Source organism: Pavona decussata, unplaced genomic scaffold (genome assembly GCF_977016875.1).
Source record: "Pavona decussata unplaced genomic scaffold, jaPavDecu1.1 SCAFFOLD_69, whole genome shotgun sequence".
NCBI classification, from domain to species: domain Eukaryota; kingdom Metazoa; phylum Cnidaria; class Anthozoa; order Scleractinia; family Agariciidae; genus Pavona; species Pavona decussata.
Window position 1 is genome coordinate 82,851 of NW_028145488.1, and position 26,667 is coordinate 109,517.

Here is a 26,667-nt window from a genome sequence, read left to right on the forward strand (position 1 = left end):
AGGAACAAAAGAAAAAGAAGTCCATCACACTTACAAAGTGGTTATCTCTGATTGGTGTAAAAATGTGTCTTTCGGTAGCTGTTGAATTTGATTGTTGCTGAGGTCCCTGCAAACGAAATGAAAGTTTATTATATGGGAGAGGGAAAATCGGCAGGATAAGACAGGTCATGAATATTAAAGACAACATATTACTAGTTAGCCTCGTTATTGCAATTTAGGAGCAGGGGATGAAGCACTCTTAAAAGAAATTTTGTTACTCTCTCTTGGTAGAAGCCGACGCAGCTGACAATAATTTCAACTTAACATTTTCGGTCTGATTGGTAAAATATTGTTTTCATAAAATATATGCCTGGACTTTGGGACGCTAATTTCCATGTTACTCATTCCTCAGTGAACACCTCTAAATACCTTTAGTGACTGCGTGGGAACATTTAAAAATGGTATGGGGTTACCCCTGGAGCGAGGAACACCGGCTAAAGTAGTGCCAACCTTGGTTTATCCGACTTGATCGCGAATGAGATCTGTTGCTGGTGCGTATAGATTGCTCTTTTCTTTTTTCTTTTTTTTTTTTCTTGATTGTTTTGTTGTTGTTTTTTGTTTTGTATTTTTAATCAACTTAGGATTACACCAGCCACAGTTCCAACGCAGCCATATCCCCCACCCCACCCTCAAACATTAAGTTCTACATAGGCAGTTCGAATTTCGCTTGTCACTTATGTTCTGCAAAAAAATTAGGCGATAATAAGTTGGGTAAATGGCGTTGCGAGATATATTGTGGCCAAGTGTAAACGTATGTGCCTGAAAATGTTGTTAAAAGTGTGAAAAAGGCCGATTAGCACTTCCGAAAAGCCAACAGAAGCTCGAAAACGTCCAAAATATTATATGTTTTAGTGACAGAAATTAAATAGTCCTTATCACGGTTTCCGACGCCATTTTGACGAGTAGGCAAACACGTCTGAAATAACAGTGTTTGTATGGAAATCCGATGTCAAATAATTTTCATAAAACATCACTTCTGAAAAACTCATGAATTGGAAACTTTTAGCACTAGGAAAAGGATTTTAAGAAAAAAATCGGAGGGATGTAGCTGTGCCAGAAAGCGTCCAGTCGTGTTTTGAACTTTCCTTACATTTGTCTGCATAGCGAACCAGCCGTGAACTGCTACTAAAAAACGTTCGCGGGAAAAAAATACAGGAAAATGTATGGAAAGTTCAAAACACGACTGGACGCTTTCTGGCACAGCTACATCCCTCCAATTTTTTTTTCTTAAAATTTTTTGCATAGTATGAATTATTCATAAGCGATGTTTTATGAAAATTATTTGACATCGGATTCCCATACAAACACTGTTATTTCAGACGTGTTTGCCTACTCGTCAAAATGGCGTCGAAAACCGTGATAAGGCTATTATAATAAGCTTTTCAAACATTGGAGACCAGGATTGTAACCACAAGAATTAGATTTTTGTATTCATTCACTGTCGTGCAATCAGATTAATCATTAAATTTGTCATCACGTTGAGTTCAGCTTTTTGTAACCAATGCTAATTTTTTCCTTGTAACTTATGCTTACTTTTTCTTGCAAGTTAGTTTCTGGGCGTTGCATACGTAATCGTTTGTTATTAATTTTATAAGTGCATTAGGCCTTTCTTTTCGGTTAATTTTTTATAACGTTTTGTATTTCGCCTTTGTAAATCAGCTGTTGTTGTGATCCCAGAGTTGCCGTACAGATCTTGTAAGTAGTTATAGTTTTGCATCTGAATTTTTGCTAGTTTTCTATTCGATTTGTTGTACATTCGGTTTTTCTTAAGTTTTTAAGTTCGCGTTTATTAATTCTGCATTTTTATCTCGTTTATGATCGTTTCTAGTGAGTTGTAAAGTATTAAAAGACGAATTTGAAGCTGTACCAGGAGCGTTAATTACCAGGACCTTGTAAACAAATTAATTATATAAATAAACAATTCCAGAAATTGCTTCGATCCAGGAGTCATGCAATAAGGACGTAAATTTTGATCATCCGGAGAAGGACTGTTTGCGAGTACATTAGCTGACGTTTTCACAACCTAACTGAAAGTCGTTATTAGGTTCAAGTAAATTGTGGAGCTTTAATAGATGATAGTAGTGGCTTTGGCCATTGACCTGATTGAAGGCGAGATGCTATTTGTCGTTTGTCAGCTAAAACGGTATGTTATTGGCTGTAACGACTGCAAAAAATGATTCCTGCTTTTCGATTCGTCCACTGTAAGTGAAAAGTCTGTAGGGCCTATTGTAAGTAAAATTAGCCAGTTTGTATAGTGTTTGCCTGTTTTGTTGATGTTATGAATAAGGGCCTGTGGTAAAGCGGGTGTCGGGTGTCTCGCCCCCTCCCGACTCAAATTAAGAATATACATTTGAGCTCCAGTTTTGGGTTTACAATCACACATTCATGTACAAGAATTTAAATTTAATATATATTCCTACAGTGATTTAATAAAGGAAATGCAATTAAACTAAAACATGCATCGTTGTTTCAAAAGATCTATTTCAGCCCCACAGTGCCACCTCAGCTCTGTGGCCCCCTTGAGCTGATTTTGCCTCTTTGAATTCGTGGATCCATTTTGTGAATTTACTCCATACCGACCCCAATAAAAACCTTTTCAGTCCCACCAAAAAGTCGGTTTCGCCCAGTGGAGAATATTTCATGATCAGCACCTTGGTGCATATAGGTCCTTATCACTAGAGCCATTTCCGTTCAAGCCTAGCTGGTTCTAAAGCAGGGCCGTCTCTGCTCCTATTAATAACAGAACTACAGTATTTTGTTACAACACGAGATGGCCCATAATCACTACAACCATTTTGGCTTCGACTGGTAGATCCATTTTCATTCAAGCCAAGATGAATCCGATTTAGAGTTCATTCGTCTTCAAGTATTAAATTTCGTGGAAAAAATGTATGATAATTTCCACCTTCTTTTTACTTGCGGTGGGTAAATACCGTCATCGGACAGCCACGATAGGTTGTGCAATAAGTCAAAGATAGTTGTGGTCGTAAGCGTCTCATTATAAAATAGCATTTCTCCGTAAGTCTCAAATGGCAAAGAGGGGTCCACTGCTCGTGCGCTACATGTCGGCCGAGTCTGCATGTATTCATCATAGGCCGCCCTTACGATACAAAAAAACAAGGACGTAAAATCAACACAACGAATAACGTATTCTTAAAAGAAAACTGCTAGTATGTGTGTTGTCCGCTTACTCCTTCCATTGAACGAAACTAAGGGGCAACTTTCCATTTAGGACGGATATTTTCCAAAAGTTCAACTTCGATTAACCTCCCTCCCAGACGCTCTTTTGACTCTTCTCGATAAATTGGCCCCCTTCAGTGTCAAACGTAATCGTAAAGATCAGGCCGTAAACACTGAATTTACATGCAGCCGAGCAAAACATTTCATTTCTCTGGCCGCAATATAAAAAAGAAAACGTTCAATTAACTTAAAAGATTCAATACCATTCCGTGGGTAAAAGGCTTAGGGAAAAGTAGAATACTAAAACTAATGCTTTGAAAATAAATTTCATTCGGGGTCCAGTGTCAGCGATAAGATCTATTCACCAGAACAAATGTAAACACTGAAAGTTTGCTAATGCACAGCGACAATCAACGCTTGACGAATTAATTTCTTTATTTACGTTCACTTGGAAAAAAACCAAAAAAGTGATCCTCGACGGGAAAACAGGGAAAAAGGTGAACGCACGGGCACGCCAAATTGACACGCTAAATAATAGACGGTGAGTAAAATGACACGCCGGCATCTGAGCTGTGTGTCAGAATGCACGGCTAATTATTATCTTTTAATTAAAAGGGATTTGCTGAACATCACTCTATTCAAACAGAGGCTACGCAACAAAGGTTACCTTATATATAAAATTCTCTCAGAAGTCAATTTCAGCGAAAGAATGTCGGCACTACAAAACAAACAAAAAACGCGCAAAAACATTTTGCCGTTTGTTACGGAATATCGCCCATCTGTGCCTAGCCTAAAAACCATTCTGATGAGTAAATGGCATTTGATAGAAAACCAGCCTCTGCTAAGAGAGATCTACAAAGATCCTCCCCTACTTTCGTACAGAAAAGGGAGATCTTTGAAAGACGTACTCGTAACAGCAAAGCTTTGAAGGTAATGCACTTCTCATCTCGACCAATAGGAGTCGTGTTTGGCCTGTCTTCATTATTTTACCAACATAGGTTTCCCCACCAAGGTGGGGGTTTTACCAGTCAATATGGCCCAGTAGGGTGGGGGTTTGTTAAAATTTGTAATGATGTCAAGTCAAATCCCCACCTTGGCCCGGGGTGTGTGTGTGTGTGTGTGTGTGTGTGGGGGGGGGGGGGGGGGGGGGTCAGGATTTTAATTGATAAGTGAATCAGTAAGAGAGTAATGTTTAATTTTGCTTGCGTGACATTTTCGGTCGAACTACATTACGTTTATCGCAAATATGATATGTATGTATGCGTATGCAATGGCAACTTAAACTTTGAAGGTTTTCTTTTACGTCTAAAAAACAAACTAACTATTCTGCGTACAATTGCTGCGAAAAATAACAACTTAAAAAAATTTATGGAAACGTGGGCCCCTGTGCTAAAGACTACCAGGAAATGTGTACTTTTGTCCGTATTCATGCTTTTTAAATTGTTTTGTTCGTCGTTAGAATCTAATAACTTACTATTTTTCTTTGTGCATTTACTGTAAGTAGTACAATTTAAGTTTAGTTATTGGAAGTTATGCTACGGTATTGTAAGTAACGTGTGGTATTGTTTAATTAGTAAGAAATGTTAGTATTGTAAGTTATGTTTTGTTTGGAATAAACTTGCAGTAAAAAAAAATAAATAAATAAATAAAATAAAATAAAATAGCCAACTTTAGACTATTCTCTAGGCGGCCATGATATAGCTGCAATCTGTAGGGACATAAATGAATGTCGTTTCAATTTTCGGGAGTTTGAAGTAATAGATCAAAAACGAGTGCGAGTTTTTTTATCAGGGGTTCCAAACACCAAGAAACGGATGTAAGCACGACGCAGAAGGCAGAGTGCTTTTATTATTTCGAGGTGGTTGGAACCCCCGATGAAAAATGAGGCACGAGTTTTTGAGCTGGCTTCTCAAAGTAGTATCAGAATTTAGTGGAATTGTTTCCGAAGAATAGGTAGTTAGAAGGCGTGCTCAATAGGCTATTGTTTGTTTTTTATTCGTGGTAAATAAAATAAATATTTAAAATGTGGCCATGGGGGCGATTTTTTTTTTTTTTTTTTTGGTAAATTAACATTACGGCGCGTGACGGAGTTTGAGTCCGGATCAGAACGATTTTGCGTTCCTAAGACTTCTTTTCAAGAAAATTTTCTGGTGAATGACGCCGTTCCAGCTTCAACTAAGTATAAAAACAAATGCGCTGTGAGCATTTTTGCCGAGTGGCAGAGGTTAAGAGAGGTTAAAGTTCCGGTATTAGATAATGGTGGTCTATTCAAGGACTACGGTTTCACAAGGTTGCCGCTCTGAGCGCAGATATTGCCGGAATGGACGCTTTGTCGCTGAACTATTGGTTGTCAAAATTCGTGATGGAGGTTGCTAAAAAGTCAGGAGGAAAGAACAATATGTTGCCCTATTGTTGTTGAAAGTAAAGATTGAAGCGGCAAATATACTGTATTTAGTATTAAGACTGATTAAATTTCAAGTTTCCTGACCAGTGTCTTGATCAGTTTTTGAACTAATCGAATGTGCCTTGATCAGTATGTTTATTTGTTATCAAAATACATGCACCTGACCGAATTGATGCTGTTTGGGTCATCAGCACATGAATAATTAATGAGTTTGAAAAGCACTTTTTCAAAAACGAGTACGCGTTTGGAAACCTGATGAAACCCGAAGCAAGAATTTTTTAAAAGGACTTCTTCAAAGAAACAATACAGAATTATGCAGTCTTGTATTCTTCCCATGGAAAAAGCGAACAATGAAATTCACATCTCACTGTGTTTGTCCCTTTGATTTTCGCTTTAACTTTGCAACAGAAGTGGCCAGAAAATGTTAATTTGCACAGAGTTTTTGTCCGCAATTGGCCGACTACTGTCAAAAAGATAGCAGTTTACCTGCGTTGCGTCATAAGCAGCAAATACCTTTGTTCAAGGATTTGTGGGTGAGTCAGGTTTCATTATGAGTTCCTAAATACGCTCTCAAGGAATTCCAAAAAAAGAGAGTGTTTCCGAAAATATCGAAGAAAACGTGCGAACTACAGCCCCGCAACAAGGTTAGATAAGTGTTCGTTATCAAGGTAATTTTAAAGACAAGAGCACGCTAAATTGTTGACTTTAAGATATCGATTTTTCTTCAATGTATCTGGGTTTTTTGTTTCATGCGTTTGTTTGTTAGTGCCGTTGTAGTTTTCTTTTTTTCATTGATAAGTACGAGACAAAGATAATTTTATCATTCGGAAAACGCACGTTATTTGGACTAAGCAGATGTCTTTATTAACTATCAACTCGGAAATGTCGTTTACGTGAGTTTTTAATTTTTATTTTTATAATTTGAGAGCAAAATTTCATGCCAATAGCATTTCAGTTCCTAATCAGAACCTTGGGCAGCTTAGCTTGGATTTACCTTTGAAATAACAACAAGTCGGTTTTCTCCAGTTTGATTAATAAACGTGATTTATATAACCTTACCTTACTTGTTTTGCTCCGCCTCTATTTGTCACACTAAGGTTGCTATTTTGACTTCATTTATTCTGATAAGACGCCCTGTGTGATACTTGTTTTAATATTCAATCGGATTATTTTCTCGCTGGGTGAGTGTTCTTGACATAGCTGTTCAGTAAACCTTGAAGTGTATTGACTATCACTTGTCTTTTCATCCGTCTTTTTTTCCATCAGTTAAGTGTACCCAACTTTCTACGCTCAGGAGAGAGTCAGTTATGGCCGTTTGAAAATCAGAAAATGTTCTTGTGATCAATCCTGACCTCTCAAAAAAGACATTTATATACATCGGTCTTAGTTTTGCATGGAAACCGCATCAAAAAACATTTAGGGACACCCACCCAACGACTAGTTTAACTGAAAATTTTTTCACAAAGACTATTTAACCCCCTGAAATTGGGATTTAATTGAGAAAGAAAATACTAGAGCTATGCTTAGCGAAAGATCACTTCAAATTTTTGCCACGCTAAAAAGCAAATCCAATTTTTTCACGTTACTAAATTTATGTTCTGCTATCATAACCAGTTATTGCTTCCGACGTTTCTCGATCTGTTTATAACTAGGAGTCAAGAACATAATTGATTTAATCATAATTTAAAGAAAAAATACCACTTTCACTTTCCCCTGTCAAGCCGATAAAAAATCAAGGTGACCTTGGCTACTTGGTTGCCGAGGATAACAAAAAGCATATCGTAGTTATTATTATACTTGTCAATCTAAACAGCGTTGCTCAAACATTGTACAGTGTATGAATAAAATGACTCTATTAGCGCCGAATGTGCGCGATGATGACTCATTAATTAATTAATTCACAAGTTCATGGTGTGGCATCAAGCACTTAGCAATAATACTAGGCATCACATGTGCGGTTTCGGTCCAGGTGTTCACACCATGTTTAATTCAATCCACTCGCGTCGATAACTTATCATACCATCTTCCTATCATTTTCATACACTCACAACCGTTTTATATATCAATTTCAGGTCGTGCAGGGTGACCTTAAAAGATTTGGCACAAAAATGCATGGAGTTTTAAATGTCCCACAAAAAATGGGAAAATAGTGGGGAGTAAGTTAGAGTGCTAGATTCTACGCAGCTCTCCTGGTTAAATGAATGTTAGGGAAAAAAAACAAGGGACAAAAGAAAAAGAAGTCATTCACACTTACAAAGTGCTCATCCTTGATTGGTGTGAAAATATCCCTTTCGGTAGATGTTGAATTTTATTGTTGCTGAGGTCCCTGCAAACGAGATGAAAGTTTATTTTACGGGAGAAAGAAAATCGGAAGGGTAAGACAGGTCATGAATATTAACGAAAATATATTTAACAATTATTCCACGAGCGCGCGTTTGATATGAGATGATAGATAGCCAACGAGGTGCACAGCGCCAAGTTGGCTATAATCATCTCATATCCAACAAGTGCAAGTGTGATAATTGTGTTATTAGAAAAAAAAAAAAAAAACAAGAAATAGTGCAAGATCTTACTGATTTCGCTATACAAAAACAACTAGAAGACAATTTAATAGTCACCATTTTTCGGCCATGGTAAAGTGGATCATATACCATGGCCGCTAAGGCAATCAAATCCCTCAAAATGCAATGATTCAGTTTTTAATAATACTAGTTAGTGTCGTTATTGCAATTTGAGAGAGGGGATAAAGCACTTTTAAAAGAAACTTGGGAGAATCCGACGCAGCTAACGATAATTTCAACTTGACAATTTCTATCTGAGTGGTAAGATGTTGTTTTCATAAACTATATGTCTGGACTTTGGGACGCTAATTTCCATTTTACCTATTCCACTTGAACGCCTCTAAAGACCTTTGTTGACTGCGTGGAAACATTTAAAATTGGCATGAAGTTACTCCTAGAGCGAGGAATACCAGCTAAAGTAGTGCGCCAACATGGGTTCATCCGACTTGATAATAGGGTCGCGAATGAAATCGCGTGCTGGTGTGTATACGTTTTTGTTTTTGTTGTTGTTGTTTGTTTGTCTGATTGTTTTGTTTGAATTTTTTTTCTTTTACATTTTTAATCAACTTCAGATTACACCAGCCACAGTTGAAACGCAGCCCCAAACCCTTCCCGCCCAACCATTAAGTTATATACAGGCAGTTCGGATTTTGCTCGTCACTTAAGTTCTAAAAAAAATTAGAGGGTAATAAGGTGGGAAAATGGCGTTATGAGACATATTAGGGCCAAGTGGAAACGTATGAACCAAAAATTGTTGTTAAAAGTGAGAAAAAGGCATTAGTACTTCCGAAAAGCCAACAGAAGCTCGAAAACTTCTAAACTATTAGATATAATTTAACGACAGAAATTAAATTACATTGGAGGACTGTAACCACAAGAATTAGATTTTTCTGTTCATATATTGTTGTGGAATCAGTTTAAACATTTAATTTGTGATCACTTTCAGTTTAGCTTTTGTAACTAACGCTAATTTTTTCCTTGCAACTTATGCTTACTTTTTTCTTGCAAGTTAGTTTCTCGGGGTCGCGTTACGTAATCTTTTGTTGTTAATTTCATAAGTGCGTTGGGCCTTTATTTTTCAGTTAATTTATTTTATAAAGTATTGTATTTCGCCTCTTTAGATCAGTTGTTGTGATCTCGGAGTTGCCGTACAGATCTTGTAGGTAATTATATTTTCGCTTTTGAATGTTTGCTGGTTTTCTATTCAATTTCAGGTACATTCGGTTTTTCTTAAGCTTTTTAAGTTCGTGTTTATTTATTCTGTATTTTCTTTCCGTTAATGTTTGTTTCTAGTGAATCGTAAAGTTAATGCAATGACAAATTTGAAGCCGTACTTGAAATATTAATTACCAGGACTTTGTTAACAGCTTTAACAATTCCAGAAATGGCTTGAATCCAGAGGTCATGCCATAAGGACGTAAATTTTGATCATCCGAAGATGGACTGTTTGCGATTACATTGGCGGAAAGTTTCGACAACTTAAGCAAAAGTCGTTATTAGGTACAAGTAAATTATGGAGGTTCAGTAGATGGTATTAGTGGCGTTGGTCATTGACCTGATTGAAGGCGATATATGTTATTTGTCGTTTGTCAGCTAAAACTTGATGTTATTGTTATTGTTATTGTTATTGTTATTGTTATTGTTATTGTTATTGTTATTGTTATTGTTATTGTTATTGGCTGCAAAGACTTCGGTGCAAATGATTGCTGCCTTGCAATTCGTCTACAATAAGTAAAAATTCCGTTGGTCTATTATCAATAAAATTAGTCAGTTTGTATGTAACATAGTTTGATGGGTTTTTTTATTAGGTGAAAATCGATAGACGAATAATAATGCTATTTTACCTTAATGAGATATGGATTTTTTCCTTTTTCTTCAAAAAAAAACCTGTACTTAAAAATAGTCTTTTTTTCAATAGGACAGAAGTGTAAATAGGTTTTAATAGCTCTTTTCTCTACTTTTAACCAGTAAATAACGATATACTTGGAATATTTTAATGAAGAGATTATTATTTTTGTATTATTATTATTATTATTATTATTATTATTATTATTATTATTATTATTATTATTATTATTATTGTTATTATTATTATTATTATTTGAAACATAAGCAAGCGAAAATTAAAATTAATAGCCGACGTTTCGGCGTCATCGTAACACCATTTTCAAGACAAAGTGGATAAATTAATGCGAAGATTTGATTTCTATACCGTCAGTGACAGTCTCTACAAATTAGCATAGTAACAATGGATCACAAGTTCTTCAGGTGAATACCTTTGCGCGAATCGAGTCTGTTTGCACGTTTAGGGATGGTTTAAGTTTTCTTATGAAAAGCATCTTCTTAATTAGGCAATCAAATTTGTTCGAACATTTAGCTAGCACGTGAAATTGTTCTGAAAGACAACGAGGCACGTTCGAGTTATGTTCGCTCAAGTAGTGTTTACAAATAGACGACGTTTTTTGTTTGTGTCCATCAACGCGTTCGTGGAGGTGGCCGCGAGTGTAACCAACATATCCTGCATCGCACAGGTTATATTGAAATTTATAAACTAAACATTGTTGGTTAACAGTGGCGGGCTTGACTTCTCGAACTTTAAGGTCTTTGTTGAGTTTTCTGCTAATGAACAGAAGCTGAATTGGGTCTTGATTTTTGAGCTGAGGTCTGTGATACGTTTCTTCACTACATTAGCAGAGGCCTGCCAAATGGCATGAAAAGTCGGATGGTACGGTGGTTTCAGTTGATGGAATGTGATGCTGGTCTGATACTTTGAAATCTACGAACTGCTTGACAGCTAAATTGAACTAGTGCCTCGGGTACTTAAGCTTCAAGAATACCGTCTCTAGTCGATCTCATTCTTGTGAGAAGTACGACCAGTCGGAGGATATGCGGTAAGCTCGATCTAATATGGTGGTCATTGATTAGACTGCGCTTGTACCGATTATCCGCGTGGCTCTGATAATGGAGAAAGAGGCCCGTATTGGCTGGTTTTACGTAGACCTTGGTCTTGATTCTGGGAGATAAGTTTATTTTCAACACCGATGAAAGGAAGTGAGGCATTTCTTTCCACCTCCATAGTAAACTTTGCTGATGGGTGACAGTGGTTTAGGGTGTCAAGAAAAATTCCGGCTGATTCTATATCAGGCATAATGGTGAAGGTTTCATCAACATATCGTCGATAATAGGAGGGCAATTTGCCATCTTGATCGAGTTTATCTTCAATGGAGCACATAAACACGTTGGCGAGAAGAAGACCAAGAGGCGATCCCATTGCGACGCCATCGGTCTGCTCATAGAGATTTCCATTGAACTGAAAGAGTTGGTTCTTAGTGGCTGCGTTGAGTTGTTCAATTAGCTGGACTCGAACCATAACTGGGATTCCATTTTTGTTAATTAAAGCGCCATGCCTCCATCTTTGACATTCCACCACAGGGCACCCGAGCGAAAAATTCGATAAATAATAATAGGTCACGTGATTACATCTTAATTTTTTTCTAGCACAGATTACCACATAAGTTACTAATATAACAGTTCCATGTTTATTTTTGTACTCTGAGGCTCGTTTTAAGGTAATTTGATGTCAGCCTCGTTTTCATGTTGGGAATTTCAGGACATGCGCAAATCTCGAGTCCAGAGCTTAACTTAGCTTGGATCCATATCAGAAACTGTTTGTTTCATGGTTAGTAGTAATCATGCAAAGTTTCATGCTTTTATCACAAAAGTGAACAATTTTGAACGATAGCAGCTAGACTATTAGCTTAGCTCTGTTTGGTGTCCAAGTCATTTCTCTCTTATCTAGAAAGTTTCAAATTTCACCCTATCTCAATAATAATTTTTCACAACCATGACACTCAAATGTATAAGAAAATTTATAATGATATATGGAAGAGGATTCTGGATGATCTGGCTTCCACCAAAAGGTCAGTGGTATTGTTCATGCCTTACTTTTGGAGATTGTGTAGATTCTTTTTATGTTTTTTTGGAAATTGTTAAATTAACAAATGAACTTTACTTTAGCTGTAAGAAGAATTTTTTCCATTAAAGTAGCCCTGTGAACTTTTGGAATAGCCTTATAGGGGAAGTATAATAAGGTTTCTGGTATCTTTTGTTAAAAATGGTAAAATAAGATCTTTAATGAGATGCCAAATAATTCCACAATGAAAAAATGAAAGAAATCAACTCAATTCTTGAAAGGAATCTGTTCGTGGTCTGTTCTAGTACATGAAAAAAAAAATGCGAGAACTTGAAAAACATTTAACATTTTTCTAGTTTCAATCTATACCAGCCTACTCTATCTCTGGCCAGAAGCACAAATAGACAGTTTTATTACACTAGGGTGATAATTTACAACAAAACTAGATGTAATTATTTCTTTGTTTCTGCTGGCAGACAAACATTTTTGGGTTTTGGAAAGGAAAGCAAACTTGCATGATACAGTGTACTTCCCCTTTTAAGATAACAAGTACATATTTGGTAGCTTCTAAGCTTTATAACTCAAATACTGTATGTCATACATCAGGCAGTTTCACTGCAGTCTATAATAAATGTATTGCCAAAGTCTGTTTTAATGTGTTATGCTCTGCTGGAACACAGTCAGTATTGTATAGACCGTAAGTTTTAAGCTCAAACAAAGAATGCAGTTACTTTTAAGACCGTCTCTTTTGTTGGGTCATCTTTTTTTCAGGAATTAAGAAGAGTAATCAAATTTCATTGTTGCTTTGGCACATATAGTTGCAGCTTGGAAGAGGAGTTGCACTGATGGGTGCATCTGAGTAGTCATATATTGCAGTTTAGTAAGGCAGAAGGACATTTTGCTCTCAAACAGAGGATGGCCTCCAATCAACAACAACAATTTACTTACATATTCAGATTATATAAAGGGCTTGTCCCGCAAATAGCCACAAAGCTAGTCGAGGTGGGACAAGACAAAATAAAAAATTACAGTAAATAACAAACATGCTGGAAAACGGAAAACTTAACTTTACATAATAACGCAGGTTTAGATAAGGCTATACATCAAAATTAAAGTAAATTATATGTAATTTTTTTTTATATCATTAATATTAAAATAGAAAAGAGATGAAAAGGGAAAAGGAGAATCAGATTATACTGGCAAAGAGAAGGACATGGATGATCAGTTTTTCATTTGGTCAGTTATCGTTTCAAAATCCTTATAAGTAAAGGTTTGGTTATACATAGACAAGTAAAGATAAACGATAAAAAGGAACTATTTCTGACATTGACTTCAATTATTTCTATCACTTCGAACTTGATAAATGGCGTCATGACGACCCCGAAACGTTGTTCCTTTTTATCGTTTATCTTTACTTGTCGAATTATCGTTTCCACATCAATATAGGAGACTACAGTTTCAAGTGCATCAAATAACTTTCCTTTTAGGGATTCTTTAAAAGATTTTTTTTGTACTTTTTTTTTAGAGTTGCAGGTATCCTGTTCCAAATCTTGACTCCGACACGCGAGAATGCATTTCGTGTGGCATTAATGCGAGATTCCTTTGTATACGTTTACGCGTTTTATAGGAATGGACACTAGAAATTCGAGAAAACAGGTGACAAACGAAAATATCAACGGGTATCTTGCAAAATAGCTAAATATAGCATGAAAGGATAACGATTTGGTAATCATATGACAATAAGACTAATAAAGTATTTGACAATAAGCCTCAACAATAATAGACCTAGTGAAAGCGATTTCAACAAAACTAGATAAACTAAATGAAACCTTATCGTGATAAAGAAAAGACTAAAAATTCGCGACTTAACAATAACTACAACAATAAAAACTTACGTACTTTGGTTGACGACTCGCACCAAAAGGTAGTAGAGAGACAGCGAAATACACTTGAAATAGCGGTAACTTGGATCCTCTGATGGTGGCACGGTAGCGGTGTAACTTCACTAACAATCTCTGACTAAAATGAGTTGCGCGTCGTCCTTTATTGCTAACGCTAGGTGAAAAAACTAGGGCGTTGTGAGAAACGTGGCGCCCACAATAAAGACAACTTCCTAGCGGCAAAATTCTAGAACATACGAGTGAAAATCACGATTTTATGAAAGCCTTTACTTTGAAATCACGTAATTGGCTTGAATAATAACTGATAACAAATAGTAGGAAGTTTTAAGGGAAATTGATAAAAGATAGACGTTTCAAAACTAACATTATTATTATTATTATTATTATTATTATTATTATTATTATTATTTATACAATAAAGAATTGAAAAATTGTCAAATACTTGTAAATTGTTCGTGGCTAGTCTGACGCGGCGTTTTGTCTCGGCCAAGAGACTCTTCAGAGACCTTTAGAATTTGTAGGCAAACCCGTTGAGCATCACGCTCAAAGTCCCGTTCGCAAATTTAAGATGTTAGCAGTCTGGCCCTCTATCGCAGAAGGATTCCCAACCGCACGTACACGAGTTGAAATTTATACAAGAAAGAATTGAAAAATTGTCAAATACTTGTAAATTGTCCCGACTGCGATAGCCCTTGCTAGATCTGCTTTTCCTACATAGTCATAAACAGCGCAAAAATACTTCTGTGTTACTAGGCACCGGCCTTAATGTTCATGGTAATAGTGCCCTTGACAAAAATTAGGAGAAAATGCTGATAACCCTAACCCATTATTTATTTATTTATTTTTTTTTTTGGGGGGGGGGGTGGGAAATAGTGTAAGCTAAGTACTCCACGTGAAGTTACTATACTGCTGAAAAGGTTTTTATGAATTTCTCAGGATTTTCATCCACAAACTCAAATTTTAATAACATGGCTTTTCTACATAATTGACTTTGGGAGTGAAAGGGTTATCAATGTTTTACAGGGAGTATGTGCATTTACCAAAAGGGTCAAATCTTTTGTAATCTCTAAGTAAAGCAAGATTTTTAGGCACTAATCAATTCTGTGTTGGTGACACGAGGCTATACTCAGAAAACAGCTTTATGCTTTTATGAGACCAGAAACTAGTACCAGTTTGTTTTTCAAACATGAATTAGCATTGTTAGTTTGCATTGCTGTCTGGGTGTTGGTATTGTATCATCTTTTCTACTCCAGCCGTAAATAATTGAAGACTACATGTATTAGTATAATATCATTCAAGCTTGTTTTGGGTTATTAGATACCAGACACAGGTGTTCCTTTTCTTTTTTTTTTTTTTCTTTTTTTTTTTTCTTTTTTTTTAGGGGGGTGGGGGGGCGGTCAAACTGTCAAGCTCCTAGCGTTTAGAATAAAATACATGGCATTTTATTTAATTTAGACCATTTGGGTAAACTGGAGTATTTTGAAATTTTGAGCAATGTCCCTAGGTGGTCACTGATTATTAAGGTAATTATTGAACGCAGATGCTTTCAACACCTGCATCTTAGCTGAATTCAGTCAATTTTAGGCCTATTTTAACCATAAAACAGGATGCAGAATTTCTGCATCCAAATAAGATAGTCACTGCTTTTGTAATTAGCTTTTTGCAGATTTTCTCGGTTTTCGCTGCGTGCAGCATTTCTACATCTTAGCTGAATTCAGTCCATTTTAGGCCTATTGTAACCATTAAACAGGATGCAGAATTTCTGCATCCAAATAATATAGTCACTTTTTCTGTAGTTAGCTTTTTGCAGATTTTCTCGGGTTTTCACCGCGTGCAGAATTTCTGCATCTTAGCTGAATTCGGTCAATTTTAGGCCTGTTTTAACCATTAAACAGGATGCAGAATTTCTGCATCCAAATAGGATAGTCACTGTTTTTGTAGTTAGCTTTTTGCAGATTTTCTCGGTTTCCACCGCGTACAGAATTTCTGCATATTACTTTCTTTCAGAACTGTTAATGGTATGTTAAACTGACTGTAAATTTGTTGCTATCTTAACTGAACCAGTTTGACTGTTGTTGGGAATAGAAGATTCTCAATGAGCACAGTATAGGCTTCGAGGAATATTCACTTTCTCAACGGTAAATTCTAATTTTGGAAAACTCATTTTAGTTTGGAAGGCTGATTCCTTCTCTCCCGACGCTAAAGAAACTGAAAAGAGCTCCCAGGTTACGCTCGCTATTAAAAACTTACATGGTGGCAGTTTCGATCGAAATGTGCTATCTCAACAATCACACAAGAAAAGAGAGAAAAGGCATTGCAAAGAGTCTAATTTAAAAAAAAAATGAGCATATGACGTGAATGAACGTAATATTTTCCCATGTTCTCTAGAAATCAGTCTTCTACGATCTGCAATCAATTGAATTTTAAAAATGTTTTAAAAACATCGAAAAGCAGGAAACTTTTATTGTGGTTTTAAATAACATTCAAAATGAAATTTCTGAGTTCTTAACTAGTCAAAATTAGATGGAGTGAATTACAGTAAACATTAACAAGTCAGACTAAATATTGTACTTAAAATTGTTTTTAAGATGATTTTGGAACGAACCGCATGGTATATTTAAAGAATGATAATTATCAAAAGATTCTGCTGATAGTACCCCCTACCCCCTGACCCCCCCCCCCTCCCCCGCCCTCCTTCTTCAGTCTCCGAGCGCCCGGAGTTCTTTGGTCTTGATTAATATAAGAGAGACAACTTGATATCGTATTACTTTAGGTACAACGAATTATTATAATCTGAGGCATCGTGTTGCCAAAACACATCAGCCTCACAAACAAAATTGACTAAAAGAAATATAGCTTCGCAGTAATGACCACTTATTAGTTTTCCGTCTAAATCATGATCCAAGCTCTCCTACAAATCACCATATAATTCTCACAGCTGACGGAACGTTCTGTTGTGGTACAGCCCCAGTATATTCACTATGTTTTAATCAACTAACATGACTGTGATTGAAAACTTTACTGGTCTTACACGCAAACAAAATTATATCCAACAACTTACAGAAATAAAACCGACGTCAGATTTGCAAATATCTCCTTAGGCAGTTCTGAAATTTTGTTCCCTGACAATCTCCTATGGAGAAAGAAATTGGATCACTTATATCTGCAGTTTTAACCTTAAAATCATCAAACAATACATCATAAGTATTGTATATTTAAACATGATAGTTTCACCCTTTTTATTGTTGTCGAAGCCAGAAACGGTAGGTTTGCGGAAAAAGAAACTCCGACTCAGCAATTCCAATGGAAGGCATGAAAAAAAAAAATAAATAAAAAATAATAATAAAAAATAAAATCGAAAAGGACTTTCGCAACCCTTTTCCTCCCTTTCCCCAAAATGCCGTCCTTTGCGTCAAAATCTTATTTTGGTTTTCGTAATAATGAAATTAACTTATTCAAAAGGGTAAAATAAATTGATTTGGAAAAGAGAAGAGTAAAATGGTGAGACTTGGCTTGGCAAAAATTAAAATGGCCGCCTGTGAGTGTCTCATGTTATTTTAAGCTTTAAGCTGCCTGAAGCGAAAAGCTTAAAAGCGAACCTGGTGCAACTCACTTATGATTGCTACAAAGCCTCCCATTTTCTTGGGCGTTGAGTTTCGTTATGGAAGGACTTCAAAGAAATATTCTGAATCACCTAAACCTTGATCGGTTCGGCTTTGTTGTAACAAAATCCAGTCAATTCCAACTGTTTGAGGTTGCACGACGCCACTCTTCAGTTTCAGTTTATTGTTTTTGCAATAAACTGTGCAAATGCAAAAATTTATTTATTATTATTTAAACAATAATAGTGAGGAAGCCAAAGGGAAGCCACCGGGCTGATAAAGAATGGGCTTCCTCAGTTAAGTAATAAGAATAAAGTATACACATGGGACCAAAATCAATGACAAAGCAACAGTAAACCTTAAAAATATATTATTAAATAGTCATATTGATCATAGTTAGGCCAAAAAAAAAAGGAAATGAAAGTGAAAAGTACAGGTAAATAAATAAAAACGCTACGCTATTTGAGTTCACTCATTTGTAACGGTCGCTACTCTCCGTTTGATTTAGCCCTATTTTAATTAAAAAGGAATATTCGGCGAGGGTAACGCAACTTGAGGTTTTTTGTCTGATTACTTTTTCTATTTGACCATGTTACCACATTTGAAAGGCTACCCCTACAGCGTAAGTTTTCTAAAGAAATAGCAACGTGTGCAATGCGGAACTTCGTAATAACATGACCCTCGAGTGGCAAGGGACAGAACATCAAATTGTGAATTACAAGGAAGGAGCCTGATAGAGGGCTTGCGTAATCGTTTCTTGCAGCTTCGTCGCCCTCTATTTTAAGATTGTGCCTTTTTTTGTTTTTGTTCATCCTCTCATATCACGCTACTCTATCTTTGAAGAAAAATAACAGTGCTTGTAGTCTTGCTTTTTGTGGTTTGTGAATTTTTCTTTTTAGGTCATCATTTTTCTTTGTGGAATCCTAATAAAATATGAATAGTTTTTGCTTTGGACAACACAAGCGGTTTTCTGAGCGGCATCTTACGATAACATTTTTTTAAAAGCGGAAACATTTAATGTTGTCTCCTGTGTTCGAAGATCGTTCTGTGGCCTGTTAAGTACATAGTTGTATAAGCCAATATAGTCTCGTTTGCTCTAATGCTATAGCTAAAAATTTAAGCTGAAGAACGTTTTAGGAAACAGAATCTTATTCCCTGAATTTACTAGCTGTTGTTGGCTTTACAAAAAAGGCTACCTGCATTTTCTTTTTTCGCATTCTAAATCACATATCTTCCCCTCCTAAAACAAAAGGTTTTAGTTTTCCGGTCATCAAAATTTTGAGCAGGCATTTTGCCGAAGAACCCTTGGGTTTCCCTGTTTCATGTTGTTTATTACTTGTATTTCTTATAGTAGTTAAAAATTTATTTGTTCTCTTTCTTGTTGAAAAAATTGTTTGAAATCGATTGCGAAGTTTCCAAATTAAATATTTGAAATTTTGAGTTTTCAGTTTTGTCTTCAGTTAAACTAGTATCTAACATCACACATTACATTCACTTTAGTAAGCTTTCCTCGATCTTTCTGATAAGGTGCATTCATCTTGAACGAATCTTTTCTCACGTCTCCAAGCGAATGATATGAACACCATACATATTAGTTGATGTGGAGGCATTGTTAGTTGTTACAACGAAATAAATAGAGAATCTTTAAAAAGAATTCAAAAGTTTACACTGGCTAAAAATATAAATATTAGACGTTTCGGCCACTACTGTTGCCTTCTTCAGCAAAGATAAAAATGCAAATCTGTAACGGCGTCCTGCTTGGAATATGTACACGATGTGTGATAAATAAATAAATCACACCTCGACAAAATTTCAAATTGTAATAGTACTAGTGGTCTCTAGAGTATTGTAAAGACTAAAAACTCTTAATGTTATTGTATACGTTTGGCAGCGCTATATTTTCATTTATAGAGTTTCTATCGCGCACGGAATGCCAAGCTTCAAGAATTAGTCTTTGTCGCCAAGTCGATGACCTGTCAATGATTTCGACATTCTCCAAATCTATTTGGTGACCATGAAACGCATGGTGTTTGGCTAACAAAGAGTACTTATCCAATGTTGCTATGGCCTTTGTGTGTTCTTTCTCGCGTGTTTTCAGCGCGCGTGATGTCTGACCAACGTAAACAGAATCACAGTCTTTACACTTGATCTTGTATACAACTCCTCTGGAAGCCTCTTTCTCGATCTTGTCTTTTGGCTTTTTGAGTATGTTGGAGATGGTGCGAATAGGCTTATGGGCAACCTTGATGTTGAAATCGCAGCTTTTCTTATAGCGGAGCAGTTCTCTGGAACAGCCTACCCTGTCATGTGAGAGAAACTGAATCTCTTAGTCAATTTAAAAGATTAGTTAATGTTCATTTTTAATGTTACACACGGCATTCATGAAAAACAGGTTTTAGTTAGATTAGTTGTAGTCAGGTTTTGAATTTTGTTTAGGATAGTTAGGTTATTTCTAATTTTTATACTCCTGATGGATTTTACCGTGTTTAAATAAAGATTTATTGATTATTGATTATTGATCTCGAAGCACTTTTGCGATTCTCTCGGAAAAACCTTTGGCGTAGGGCAGGATAACAAATCCACGCTGGTCGGTATCATTCATTTGTTGCTGTTCATTCGGTTGGCAGCCACTGTGAATTAAGTAAACAAGGTAGTTATTAGCGGCGAGGGCTTTCGTTACTCGCTAAGTTTCCCTTGTAACTTCCTCCTCGGTGGAAGGAATGTTCTTTGCGCGATCCATAAGGGTGCGTGCGACCGAGTGTTTATGTTGGGAATGGTGGTGCGATTTGAAATCAAAGTAACGGTCGGTGTTAGTCGCTTTCCTGTAAACAGATACGGTGATCGAGCCATCTTCTTGTCTGGTTGTTTTGATGTCGAGAAAGGCAATGGAACCTTCAGAATCTATCTCGATTGTAAATTTGATGTGAGGGTTGATGGAATTGAGATGTGCGTGGAATTCATCCACGTGTTCCCTTTTTACACACACATGGCTGTCATCTACGTACCTAAACCACCATTTAGGAGGGTAAGGGGCCGATGAGAGAGCCTTCTTTTCGACATGTTCCATGACGAGGTTGGCTAAGATGGCGCTAACTGGGGATCCCATCGGACAACCGAAAATTTGTTGGAAATGGCTGCCTTGAAATACAAAGAAATTGTTGTCAAGGACGAAATGTAGAAGTGTCATAATATTTTGGATAGATAAGTTGATTCTCTCCAGTAGTGTTTGGTCGGAGTCCAGTCTCTCTTGAACAACTTCGATGGCAAGGTGGGTTGGAATGCAAGTAAACAGTGATACGACGTCAAAAGATACTAGGATCTCGTCAGGATCCACTGATAAGGTGCGGATCTTTTAAACGAAAGATGCACTGTTCTTGACTGTGTATTTATTATTTTGAAGTGGTGAAAAGATGTTGGCTAGATATTTGGATAGTTTATATGTGGGAGATCCAATGGCGCTCATAATTGGCCTGAGTGGGACATTCTCCTTGTGGATTTTGGGAAGACCATAAAATGACGCTGGTGTGGAATCGGTGCTATGAAGTTTGTAATAGAGCTTCGGCTCTAGCTGTTCTTTGTTACTGTCACGCGAGGCTGATTGATCTTTTATTTGTAGAAGAAGTTTATTGAGAGATTTTTCGGTGTTCGATGTTGGGTTCTTTCTCTTATCTGTTATCTTGTAGTAGGTTTTTTCGTCGTTTAGAAGGTTGTTGATTTTGTCAGTGTAGTCGTTGGTATTCATCACGACTACGGCTCGACCCTTATCCGCTGGTAAGATTGGAACAGACGTGTCCTTAGCAAGATCTCTGAGCGCTTTCTCCTCTTTACTAGTAATGTTGTTTCGTAGTGGAGGACGCCAACTCTTGATGGCAGAGGTTACCGAAGCTCTGATGAGGTCTTTTTCGGCGTCAGGGAGCTGATCTATGCCGGATTCAATTGAGGAAACAATTTGAGGCACTGGCAAACTTTTAGGAGTAATAGCAAAATTGAAGTTGAGACTTAATGCTGAACGCTTGCTTGTAGATAAAGGTCTATCGGAGATGTTTACGACCCACTTCTCCTTGATGCTGATTTCACACGTTTGTGAACGTGGCAAAATGTTATGGAGTTTCTTCTTGTGACTCTCCCTTCTCCGTTGTGTTTCCTACCATGATCTTTGTTTGATTGTGAGGCGGAGGGTGTCGACAGATTCTTTACTAATCATCTCTCGGAGTTTGAGTGTTGTTTGGGACAAACGATGAGAGAGCTTCTTGATTTGTGTGTGACAATTAGAGATGCGTAGCCTTAGGTAGGCTTGGCCTGCTTTCTTAGCGATCTTCCAGCCTTCTCTGCTCTTGACGGGTGGATTAAACTGAATACTTTTTGGTAGGATGTTGTTGTCCTTTAATCGGTGGTTGAAATAAAGATGGTCTTTGAATCTTGTTACACTGAGCGTCGTTCGTTCAAGTGTTCTAGCCAATTTTAACTTTAAATAACTCTCGAAATACACCTTATCACTAAAAATCTTTAGAAGCGACGACAATTGGTGTTCCTGCGCTCTTCCTATTTAAAGGGAAAGAATTCGTTAGGTTGGTCAATTGGAAAGTGGTGCCAGGGTATCGCCTGATTCAATGAAAAAACACCTTTTCCCAAGGACAAGTACTCCATGTAATAAGCTGTCCATGGCATCCATTGTCCCTACATTGGAACAGTATCGGTTAATTGTCATCATATACGTAATTTGAATACGGAAGACGAATGTATTCGCACGGAAAGTCGGTGCTAAAAAAAGTTCATTTATTAAACAATTGTCGCATTGATAACAATGTTGATTTTTTAAGAAGCCCACAATGTATCCCATGCGTCGCCCATGCTTTCTTTATACTCGCTTGCTTATCTTCTCCTCTTTTGTTTGGAGCATCAGCGGGATAAACTAAAAACATCATCCCCATAAAACACCGCACTATATTAGTGATTTTTTTTGTCTAGCTCATTATAACACAGGTTTGTATCAGAAACATTCTGAAAGCTCCTAGCTTCTACATAGGCTTCCTAGCCTTTAACACATTTGATCTTGTAAATAGTTTCGTAGGAATATTGTAATAGTAGGAATATTGTGTATCATCTTTAATGTATTTATGTTGTATTTTTTGGTTCATGGCAAAAATAACTGTATTTAATTTAATTGAATTGAATTTATGGAGTATTTCCCCCATGGCTAAAATCAAACGAAATTCAGCGGTCGTTACAAAAGTGTGAGATCAAATAGAGTTTGACCTTCAATCCAATCAACGCTCAGAAAATTCAGCATTTTTTTTTAGAAGTTATTCCAGGCTTTTTGGCAAGAAAAAATTGAGTTCTAGAAGGTTGGACCTTTCTTGCCTTTAGGCTATTAAGATTAGGAAACAATCCGACACACCCAGGCACTTCAGCTTTGACCTTCCCTTTCCAATACCGATGTTTTTTCCCCTTTCATGAATACGAAAATCGAATCACGACTTTTTTTTTTTTTAATTTTCAGTCTTGATATAGCATCTGAAAGATTTGACACTTCACAAATGTGTCGAGTAAGTCTTACAATTTTTCAATTCCCATTTTTTTCGTTTCTTTTTTATTTTAACTTTTTTTATTTTTATTTTCATCTTTATTTATTTAAAGTGTCTCCTCTCAGTTCTTTTCATTATACAAAATTTTACACTTTAACCGATTTTTTTTTTTCAGTAACAATAATTATAATTTCTTCTCGCAATTAGATGTGCTGTTTTTCCCAAGATCCGTCAGCCACTTCGGTAGTTAGGGCGTCTTCATATGATTCCGGTTACCGGGATGGCTCGGTAAGCGGATGAATTTTGCAGTCCGTTCATATGGGAAATTTCATCCCGGTTACCGAGATGAAAAGTGGTGACGCGGTCAATCGAGCGTGACATTTACCGAACAAGCCCGGCAAGAATTTTTCAATTTTATCGGTTCTACAAACCTCAAAAGTATTATATCTTTATCTCTACTACGAAAAGGAATTATTTTGAACTACAACATCTCAGAAATGAGCCGTAATAATCAAATATATCCGTTCTAAGACGCGAATGTTTGGTTATAGACTTCATCCCGGTAACCGGAATACCGTGTTCATATGAGAAAATTTTCGTCCCGGACTCCCGAGATCTCGGTCGCTAAAACCGAGATCTCGGTAACCGGGCTGGCCCGCCTTCTCATATGAACACATCGAATTTTTTTACAAAAGAAATAGGAATGAGGCGAGATCTCGGTAAGCGGGCTAGCCCGGTCAACCGGGATCATATGAAGAGGCCCTTATTGACTAACCGTTCAGGTGTCCGTTAGTTATTAGGGAGCTTAAGCAACGACGACGGCAACGAAAACGTCACCCGAAAATATATCTTTATTTCATTTGTGCTACTTCGCGATTATTTCAACTCGCTCAACTTTTGCAAAAATGGCGAACTATCCAGGAACCAAATTGGTAGGAGTGGCGTACAAGTTAAGAAAGAAAATGAAAAATTCACCGTCGTGCGTTCACGTTCTCCACAAAACCTTCAATGTGGTCATTTCACGTTGTTGTTTTGCAGAGGACGGCAAAGAAATGTGCCCAAATGTAAAACGCACGTGCAGAGCGATTGTTTTTGCTCATTAAACCTACTGTTTTGTGGCGTTGACGTTGCCGTCGCCGTCGTCGTTGCTTAAGTTCCCTATAATATTGATATCGAAACATTGTTGATAAGACATTGCATACATCCAATGCCTCTATTAGATAATATGTTACGCGATTTCTTTGCCTAGAGAGTCAAATAATTTTCAAGTTTCTCAGAAAACAACAGATGTTTATTTCAATAAGGAAATGGAATCCAAAATCGTGTCATATGTTTGATAATCATAAGTCAAGTATATAATGTGATTAAGAAAACATTAGCTCATATCCAGAGAAACAAACGAAAGTAAAGCTTACAAGGCTATGTTGAAGAAAATGGACGAACACAACAGAATCCTTTGCCAAATGAGTTTTTTTTATTCAGCAATTATGAGAATCGTGCGTATCTATCGAATGCTGAGAACATCTTTAGCTTCTTTATCTTCATTTCATTCCTTTTTGGGTGCTAAAACTTGTGATGCAGCCTTGCCGAGTGATCTATTTTACTTTTAAGGGGATTCCCTTAAAATAAAGATAATTAATTCGATTCCTCTATTTCCCTTTAAAAATGAGTCTATTTGATCTCTCCTTGTCAGGTTGGGTGGTAGCAGAACACATACAGGTGAAACAGAGTTGAGAAAAATTACCCACAGAATTTATGAAGCATAAGATAACCTTTTTGGTAGGGAACTATAGTATTAATCGGTATTGACCCAAAACACTATTTTAAGTCCACAAATCGTGGGCAAGCTCGATTTCCCGGGAATGCTCATTTTTCTGTCGTCAATTATTTTTCTAAAAAAAAGAGAATAAACATAAAAGGGATAATAGCTTAGTTCAAATACCAAGGTAAATTGAAAAGATAGATTAGGAGAAAATAACAATTTAGTTATCTGGAATTACCTTCAATAAACACATCATGTTTTCAGTGTGCATGCGCCAAAGGCGCGCGATAATGACGCATGAATTAATTAACTTAAACGATGCGCAATGCATTCTGTGGAAGCACCTTAATTTCATGTTGTCGTATCAAGCACTTACCTATAATATTAGGCATCGCATGTGCGGTTCCGGTCCAGGTGCTCACGCCATGTTCAATTTAATCCACTCGCGCCGATAACTTATCTTATATTATAACATAGCGCGCGTGCATCCTAATCTAATTCCTATTGGCGTCATCATGGTACATTTCTCAACGTACGCACGGCCCTGCGTCCATCCGATGACGTGAGAAAGTCAGATGGGGGAAGCTTGCGCGCGCTGTGTTATTAAAAAACTTTCACAGAGAGACTAACGCCATAAATAATGTGCGTTTATAGCAGCTTGAAGCTTAATGAAACGTTACGATTAAACCGATATGAGAAACCAGTTTCGCCTTTTTTTTTTTTTTGTACAGAGAATTTTGTAATTAATGAGGAACAAAGCCTGTTTTCCAGGAATCATTTACTTTATTTTCACTATGTTATAAAATAACCGGTTCATGCTTTTAGCTGTGCGTATATCGAGTTATGGATGCACTTGGGAAGTTTAGAGAGCACTTAAGAAGCTAGAGTTACTCTCGGCTACGCCTCGAATAACTCTTACGCTTCTCTTGTGCTCTCCAAACTTCCCGCGTGCATCCATGACTCGATATACGCACGCTAAGCATGAACCAATTCTTAAATCCATCAAAAATGCTTGCTCGCGCGCGATTGCTCTAAACGCCTCACGTGACCAAATATACCCCAGTTAAAACTGAGGAATATCCGATGATATTCCCCAAGTGATATTCCCCAATTTCAAAAACTGCAAGGCGCGTCTTGTTTACAATTAAAATTAATGCCAAGATGGGGGAACAGTTTGCTTTTGTGACAGAAGGAGAGATAAACCTGCTGGTCGATAAAGCAGTATCAGAAAACAACATACGCTCTAAACGTTTTTCACGGTAAACTGTTCTTAAACAAAATGTTCAAATACTCAAGCTCATTGCTACATGTTGCGAAAAATATTTGAAGGATAATAACCACAATAGCCTCCATTTGGCTTTAAAAATATGCTCAGGTATTTGTTCTTAGACATTATCTGCTCCTCGAAGCTCACAGTTTGCTTCTCGGAACAGATAATGTCCGCGGACAAATATCTGAGCACATTTTCACGCCAAATGGAGGCTATTGTTTATATACGATCTTCCTACCATTGTCATACACTCACCATTGTTTAACATATCGATTTCATGTCATGCAAAGTGACCCAAAAACGTTTGGCACAAAAATGCATGGAGTTTTAAATAGCCCACAAAAAAACGGGACCAGAGAGTGCTAAATTCTACGCAGATCACCTGGTTAAATGACTGTTAAGGGAAAAAAAAACAAAAAAGAAAAAAAAGTCCCTCACACTTACAAATAGTACATCGATGATTGGTGTGAAAATATATCTTGCGGTAGATGTTTAATTTGATTGTTGCTG

The 26,667-nt window shown here is 36.8% G+C and overlaps 1 long non-coding RNA gene across 1 annotated transcript; it reads right to left on the minus strand.

Moving 5' to 3' along the window:
* Positions 1-26,667, minus strand: LOC146477623 (uncharacterized). Its single transcript, XR_014865292.1, has 4 exons — positions 26,602-26,667; positions 17,060-17,131; positions 7,878-7,949; positions 1-106 (listed from the first exon to the last, which is right to left on the minus strand). It is a non-coding gene; the product is annotated as an uncharacterized LOC146477623 (long non-coding RNA).